This window comes from Lycium barbarum, chromosome 6 (genome assembly GCF_019175385.1).
Source record: "Lycium barbarum isolate Lr01 chromosome 6, ASM1917538v2, whole genome shotgun sequence".
Taxonomy (NCBI): Eukaryota; Viridiplantae; Streptophyta; class Magnoliopsida; order Solanales; family Solanaceae; genus Lycium; species Lycium barbarum.
In genome coordinates this window covers 44,141,695-44,150,892 of record NC_083342.1, presented here as the reverse complement: position 1 = coordinate 44,150,892, position 9,198 = coordinate 44,141,695, and positions in this window count along the sequence as shown.

Sequence of the window (9,198 nt, the reverse complement as noted above, 5' to 3'; positions counted from 1 at the left end):
AAATATGTAAATTATTTTCTAAATGATTTATAACATTATAGAATTTATTTTTCCAAATGAGATGGCAAAATATTATCTGAATAATTTCATAAAATCATTTTGACTTGTAGAAAACACACATTTCACTCCATTTGATATCTAGGGAGTCTGGGGTAATTAAAATAAATCATGGGAGGTAAAATATTCGGTTTTAACAACTTTCCCTTTAGTGTTCGGGGATGGCGGGACCATCCCTGAGCAACGAAATTTGACTAACCCTGATTTTTGACTGACCCATCTTCATATTACCTCTCGTTTTTATGCGATTTCCAAATATGTAGCCGAACCCTGATTTTTGAGTTTCCGACATATCTCAGGTTACATGAGAATTCAGGCCACTTGTAGTTCGACTCAATTTAGACTTCTAAATGCGAATTTAAGCAAATTTCTGATTTCCAGTTATCAAAACCAAGAAGTCCGGAGTGATTGGTTGGAGTGTGACTAACTCTCTGATATTGAGTCTGCCGACATATCCTGGTCTTGGGAATCAAGTCACATGTAGTTCGACTCAATAGGAGGAAAAGGATATACCTTATACGGGAATGCCTTTGTGTGTGTGTCGATGTGTGCCCGACCGGTCGCGGGAAAATTAAAGAAAAATAAATAAAGCATATAACCAAATAAGCAATTTTGTGTAGCTGAGCATGGGGTGGAGCAATCTTTCAAGTCCTGGCCGAAGAGCTTGACTCTCATGGGGAACCCTATCTCGACCAGCCACGTAAGAAAAAGTTCCACGTTTGCTCCGCATGTATCTGGATTTGATTTGACCAGCCTGTTCCATTTGGCGGCTGCCTGTTACACCTCGAAAAAAATTTCGTTAATGCACAGTGAATGGAATAACGAAGGGAACGAATTATACGATGTTTCAATAAGTAAGAAATATCATTTGATGATCCTAATTGAGATTTCAAAGACATTCGAGGTAAGAGAAGGAAGTTTTCCAAGAAAGGCAAGGTATACGTTATGTATCGGATAAGATTTACGAGTAACAAGTTAATGATGACTTAATGATGTCATGGAGAAGAGTTATAATGTCCGTTAGATTGTTAATAAGGTGTTAAAAAAGTGTCAAGAAGGTTCCATAAGGATTGGAGATCGAACGAGTCGACGAGAACGAGTTTCGGAATAGCTGGGCATTATACGGTCCAACATACTGGCAGTATAAAATATACTGGCAGTATGTTAGGCCGTATATTCTGCCCAGAATGGAAGCCTCTCTGGACCAAATCTACGGCCAGACGTACGGTCCATATAAATTATACGGACCTTATGTTGGTCCGTAGAACTGGGTCGGGACAGATTGTGAGTTATTAAAAAGGGGACCCAAGTTCATTTCATTTTCACTTCCCTTCTCTCATGAACTCTCTAGAATATTTCTCCACACATTTTCCACAAGAACTCAAGAGAAATTAATGATCAACTTCATCAAATCAAGAGAATCAAGTGCAAGAAACTCATTAAGGTTCATCCAAGACAAGAAATCCAAGTGGAACTGGAACTAGGGTTTTGCTCAAGTGAAGTGTTTCCACCCAAAGTCCATTCCTAAACCATCTAAGGTAAGTTTTATGGTCATTTGATGTTGTTTAAGGTATTGAAAGGTTGAAAGACTTGGATTGTGGAAGGAGATAGAAAATGGGTCATGAATGTAAGAATAGTATCATTTTTAGTAGTAGCGTAGAATGAGTCATGATTCTTGATATGTCGTGATTATAATTATGTTATAAATGATATTAAGAACATGGGATAGACATTGTATACGAGTGAATGTAATAGTGTACTATGACCATGGATATGGATGATTTGAAGTGAATTGGGAAATATGGATAGTGTAGGTGAATAAAGGTTATAGCTTATGATGTTGTGAGTGTTATTATAAGACGTTTGGGATTTTATATATGATATGGGGAGTTGTATAAACAAAGGAGATGCTACCCAATTTTCTCTAGCTTTAGTCAAATATGCTAAGCTACCGATTATCTAATGTTAGTATAACCTCTAATGAAGGTAGAAGCGTGAGCATTGAAGGAGAACGTTCAAGTGATAGAATAGCTAAACGAAAAGGTATGTAAGGCTAACCCTTATTTCAATAAGGCAGGGTTCCTTGGCTATATATCTATTCTTTCATGAGTCAATATTGACCTCCAAATGATTCTACCTTTAAAACTACTAAAGCTCATGATTCTCGTTATACTTATGATGCTACTAAATTCCTTATATGATGGGTGATCCTCTAAGGATAGATGTAATGAGACGATGATAGTAATGATGACGAAGATGCTTATGAGCTCTTATGTATATGTGTTTATGTATGACTATTATGTAACACTGAGCTTATATGGCCGGGTATGATATGTATTGCGCGCACACTACTGCAGTTGGGTATGGATAACCCTGAGCCTTGGTAAGGCCAGGTATGTATAATCACCGAGCCTTGCCATGGCCGGGTATGTGAAACGCCGAACCTTCATGGTCGGGTATGCTATGAATACGAATATGAATACGATTATGAATGTGAATATGGATATGAAAATGTATATAAATACGGATACGAATACGGATACGGATATGGATGTATGGATATGTACATGTGTATGTACACAAACACGCATTAGAAATGGAAGGTCCCTATGAAAGACAAGTAAGTGTTTATGACGATGATACTACTACCTCCCATCTTATGCTATTTCTTATGTTGTCTTTATGCTTCTATAATGATGTTCATTATGCTTTTCATACTCAGTACATTATTCGTACTGACGCCTTTTTGTTTGTCGACACTGCGTCATGCCCGCAGGTGGCTAGGGAGACAGGGTTGATCCATAGCTTTATTACTCAAGGACTACGTAGCAGAGCTCTATTTCATTCGGAGCCACAGCTTTTGGTATCTATTCTTTTTTGTACATACTTATGTGCATGGCGGGGTCCTGTCCCACCTTTATGATGTGACATACTCTCCTTAGAGGCTCGTAGACATGTGTATATGGTTTGATGTCTTTAGCCTAGTCGGCTTATATTTTGTATATCATTTTGATAGCCTCGTCGGCTTATGTACTTTGATATGGGCATAGTTGTTGATGGTGATATAAAAGTATTGTTGCCCAATGAGATTAGTATGAATGATGGATAAAACGTATGATTAAGCTATGTGGCTCACCTAGATGTAAATATGAATGTACAATAAGAAGTGCCTGGGTGGGTTAGCACCAGGTACCCGTCATGGCCCTCCGGTTGGGTCGTGACACTACTAATCTACTCCCAACTACTGAGTAACGCTGTGATTGATTTTGATGACGAATATTGCGGCCATATGGTCGGATTTACATCGTCTTGACCTTCAAAGCGAAAACTGCGGTCATCTGACCGGATTTATATCGCTTTAACCCTCTGATTACATCTGATAATTGTATAAATAAATGGCCATCTTAGTAGTTTTGTATGAGATGGCCCTCTCGGCATGTTTGTATGAAATGTCCCTCTCGGCATGTTTGTATGAAATGGCCCTCTCGGCATGCTTGTATGAAATGTCCCTCTCGGCAGTGTTTGTATGAATGGCCCTCTTTGCAGTGTTTATATGAATGGACCTCTCGGCAGTGTTTGTATCAATGGACCTCTTGGTAGTATTTGTATGAATGGCCTTCTCGGCATGTTTGTATGAAATGGCCCTCTCGACATGTTTGTATGAAATGGCCCTGTAAGCATGTTTGTATGAAATGGCCCTCTCGGCGTGTTTGTAGGAATGGCCCGCTTGGCACTGTTTTTATGAATGACCCTCTTGGCAGTGTTTGTATGAATGGCCCTCTTGGCCGTGTTATATGAATGGCCTTCTTGGCAAAACAAAAAGTATTAATGGCCCTCATGGCAAAATAAAAAATTATGAATGGCCCTCACGACAAATAAAAATATGAATGGCCCTTATGGCAAATAAAAATATGAATAGCCCTCATGCAAAATAAAAATATGAATGGCCCTTATGGCAGATAAGAAGTGCGAATGGCCCTCATGACAAATAAAAATATGAATGGCCCTTATAGCAAATAAAAAGTATGAATGGCGCTCATGGAAAATATTAATGGTCCTCATGGCAAAACAAAAAGTATGAATGGCCCTCATGGCAAATAAAAAGTGACAGATATGGCCTCTTCGGCTAAATTGTCTTTCTTTCACTTTTATGTTGGTTGTGACCCTCATGGTCAGATGTTCGCCCTTGTGGAATTTTGGTCATTCATGGTAGCCCTTATGGCGTTCATATCCTCTTGTTAGCAATCGTGGCTAGATATTCACCCTTTTGGCATTTAGATCCTTACATAGCCCTCGTGGCTAGATATTCGCCCTTATGGTGTTCAGATCCTTTATAGCCCTTGTGGCCTGACACTTTTCAAAGCCTTGTCTCTAGCGATGGCCTCAATCTCTTCTGGTGAACCGTTTTTAACTGCACATGAAACAAAGTTAGAGAAATGGGTCGTCCTCCTGACGACCTAGGAACCTGCATTTAGAAAAGGGTTAGTTTCCTATTAAAGTTGATCCGTATTGCTGACTCTGGCCGTATATTTCAACTTTGCCAGCTTTCCTGGACTTATATCCCTTTGGGTTCGACATTCGAAAGATGAATTTATTTCAGTTATGCAAGAAAATCATTTTTGTCAATGTTAATAAAAAGTTAGTTACTTATGCAAACAAAATGCATCGTTTTGAAACTAATTGTCATGACATGCGCTTTCAAATGAGAAATAATCCTTTCTCTGTTGCTTGATAACTGAGGCTTCCTTATTTCCTTATGTGGAATTTTTGAGACCCTCTCAAAAATTCTGCCCCAGTTTAGATCTATCTTGGCTGGCGAACTCTCGTGCCAAATCCTTTAGTGTAGGAAATTTTAGGGAACCTCAAAATTTCTCCCCAGTTTAGGGTGCTGAATTGGTTAAGGATGAGAAATTTTGAGATCTTGGGTCCTCTCAAAATTTCTGCCCTAGTTTGAGACTCTAGGATGTCTGATTTATTTTTGACGGGTTGGCGACGTGAATTTTTGAGACCCTCTCAAAAATTCTGCCCCAGTTAGGTATGTGTGGCAATCTCCTCGTGCCAGATATACATCCTCCATGACGTTTATTTCTGGCTTCCTAGGGGTTTCTTGGGTTTTTCTTTTGGTGCGACCGAGCGAAAAGAGCGCCTACGTATCCTGACGCAGCAGGAATCAGGTCGAACGTAGTTTGAGATGGGCTCTCACTCTGAGACTCGCCCCGAGCCCTGGTAGCTCACTGAGTATGGCTAGTGGCCTCACCAGCCACTCCCTTGCCCTTCTGAGCAGTTGTAGCTTTCTTGCGAGGCATAGCTGAAATCAGAACAAACTATTAGAAGGTGAACTCTTAACACACGACTCTATCGTACGATCTAAGAGAGAAGGAATGACAATTTCCTAACTGTTTTGTAGCCTCCTATTTATAAGTGTGGTGCACGACACACACATAAAAAAGACTCAACTAGACACGTTCTGTAGACAACCCTAGGACAAACTGCTCTGATACCACTTCTGTCACGACCCAACCGATGAGTCGTGATGAGTGTCTGACCTCTATCAAAATATGTCTTGAGCGGTCGCGCAAATCCAAATGTCATATCGAATCCAAACGGAGCGGCGGAATAGACATCACCGGTCATAAGTGCAAATATAAGCATAAGGGCCATTTAGGGCCATCATCACAAACTGACCGCTGTAAGACCAGAAAACAAAATCAAACAAACATACATAGGACCCTCGCCCCACATATATGACTACAGGCCTCTACGAATTCAAAACAAAGACATATGGCGAGACAGGGCCCCGCCGTACCCAAATAGTCAAATGTACAGAACATATACATAGCAAGAGAAGTATGTACCAAAAGTGGACTCCGAGTCAAGAAGGAGTACTCCGAAATAGCAGAGAGTGAAGCCTACAACGGAGGATCACCAATGTCTGTACCTGCGGGCATGAAACGCAGCCCCCGAAGAAAGGGGGTCAGTACGAAATATGTACTGAGTATGTAAAGCACGGAGTACAGAAATATGAGCCAAAACTGAAAGCAAACCGGATATCAAAGGGAAGTACCAATCAGTATGTCAAAATCCGTATCAAATCATATACATATACATAATGCAAACGAAATCATGCAAACGCTCAAGAACGTGGTCGCCACTCCGACGCTGGCGCCACACACAGCATAACACCAGAAGGTTTCGAATCTCCGTACATCCCCGAACACAAACATAAGTGAGCGTATCGCATCACTAGCCATATCACAACATAACTCCAAACGGAACTCGACCTTATGGCGAGGCCTCGGGAACCGTAACACAGCATACGGCCGAATTATCATAGGGCGCACGAATCATAACCTGCCCGGGAACCGGTGAACGAAGTCAAAATAAGGCACGAGCGGAGTCGTGAGCAAACAAATGCGAATCATATTTCAAAATAGCCTTTCAAAACATAATGATTTCATAAGTCATTTCATAACCCAAAATAATCGAATACTTAGCTGATACGAAGGTTTATTTCACAAAATGTTTCCAAAGTGGTACGTATGGCTCAAAACAAAACTTAACATGTTATAATAGTCAAAACATATTTCATAGAGGGAAGTTTCAAGGTCGAAGATCTCATATCGAAGTTCATCCAAAAAGGGAGCCCAATAGGACAAATAGGGCGTCTCGGGGTTAGCGGGCCCACCTCGAGTCAGATTGAGGTGGCGAACATAATTTACAAACATTTAAAGGCCAAAAGATCATATATAATGATTTCAAAGTGACCCGATCACATTTCGATAGGTTTCGAACATTTGGTTGCATTCTAGCCAAAAATAGAGCCTTTAGGCTTCAATTGAATTGAATGAATAGTAGTCGTTTTGTAGATCGGGTTTCGAGGAGCAGAAATGCTCCGGAGGTTCCAATATCCACCTAACATACTAAGACATGCCAAACGAAGAAGTGGGAAGCTTTACATACCTTATGGACGTCTTATGCTTTCCTTAAAATCAAATCCCGTTTCGTCCAGAATCTGCAAATGGTCAAAGTTACCAATTAGAGATTCTTAGGCTTAAGATTTCCATTAACTTGATTTTTGTCTACCGAAATTTCGGCAGCATTTCCCCTATATATCTAACACCCCCGAGACTTAGCTCGGCTCAATAAACATCAACAACAACAACCCAAACGTCATCAAACAACATAAACCATAATCAAACCATTCTAACTTCAATGTTCTTCCTTACTATATAAGTTGGCAACTTTCATTCAAACTTCAAAATTCCAAATCTATGTCCACATTATTGTATTCATTCACTCATTCAAGGTTGTTCAAACATATTCCAATCATATTCCAAACGATGTACAAAATTTCCCGAAGTTCATTACTTTCCATATTTCATCCAAAACATCAAAAATTACGACGAACATTCTAACTCGCATTGTTTCATTCCAAATCCATTAACATCAACCATAAATCACATTTAAAGTCTTTAGCATCATAATTATACAACAATATACACAAATATACAAAAGGTATACACTTTCCCATAATACTCCGCAATCATTTCCAACTCCAATTCAATTCACTAAACATTCATTTACGTCATAAAGGTCACAACGACGCAACTAACGAACTAACAAATCAATTCCACCTTGCCTTACACACCATATGGATCACGGCTAGCATACTAAACCCACATACACACACGGCTTCATACACATACATCAAAACTACGGAATTCTCGTCTATTCTCAATCCTTATAACATTCATACAAATTCCATAACAAAAGAATAGCAAAATTCTTACCTTTTCTTGAATTTCCGACTTGTCGCAAACGCGCACCTTTCGCCAAACTAATTGTACCCCGTTGAAGAGGGTCTTGAGTACTCTACAAATATGTGAAAATCAAGATTTTTGGATTAGAATCAAAGGCTTGGGAATTTTTTTTTTTCCTTTCTCCTATTCTCGGCCGAGAGCCTTATCTATGGTGTTCTTCATTTTTTTTTTTGTTTTTGATTTAATGCTTGATAATTACATAGAAGATGTGGATATATATCAACTTAAGGGTCATGTGAAACTCACATGACCACTTAATAAGAGGCTTGGGCCTAGCCAAGTGGCCGGCCACCTCTTTGATCTTGGGCCCAATCTTTGTTGTTCAATTTTCTAGGCCCAATTGATTAAAGTCCCGTTTTGTAATTCCCGAAACTAATTTCCGAAGTTCCAAATTTACCCTCGGCCTTCCCCGATGTCTTAACATTAATGATTTCATAACCAACATAGTCATATCCACTAAAATCAAAATATTTCCTCATAACACACAAGTCTTGATTATTTCTCGATTTCCAATTATACGAAAACACGGAACATAACATTCTCCCCCCCCTTAAGAACATTCGTCCCCGAATGTTAAATTAACCTTATAAAGTCTTATGACCCAGGCGGGGGAGTTCTTTATTATTAGTGGCATACAAAAATTATTTTTATCAACCAACATAACAAACTGAAAGGTTTAGATTACCTGTGGACGTCGGGAACAAATGGGGGTATTTCTTCTTCATCTCGTCCTCCACCTCCCAAGTCATCTCCTCCCGATTATTGTTGCGCCACAGGACTTTGACGGAGGGCACTTCTTTAGTGCGTAGTCTCCGCACCTGTCGATCCAGAATAGATACAGGCTGCTCGTCATAAGATAACTGCTCCGTCACCTGAATGTCATCAACTGGGAATAAATATCCTGGAAGGATCACCAATACATTTCCGCAACATAGACACATGAAACACCGGGTGTACGGCCTCCAAGTCGGATGGTAAGTCTAGCTCATAGGCGACCTCGCCTATCTTTCAAACGATCTGATACGGCCCAATGTACCGGGGGCTCAACTTACCCTTTCTACCAAATCTCATGACACCCTTCATGGGCGACACCTTCAGGAACACCCAGTCGCCAATCTGGAACTCTAACGGTCGACGTCGTCTATCTGCATAAGCTTTCTGTCGACTCTGAGCAGCCAATAATCGTTCTCGAATAAGCTTTACCTTATCTACAGCTTCCTGGATCACATCTGGCCCAATCAGCTTAGTCTCGCCCACGTCAAACCAACCAATAGGAGATCTGCATTTCCTGCCATAAAGGGCCTCGTACGGAGCCATCTGG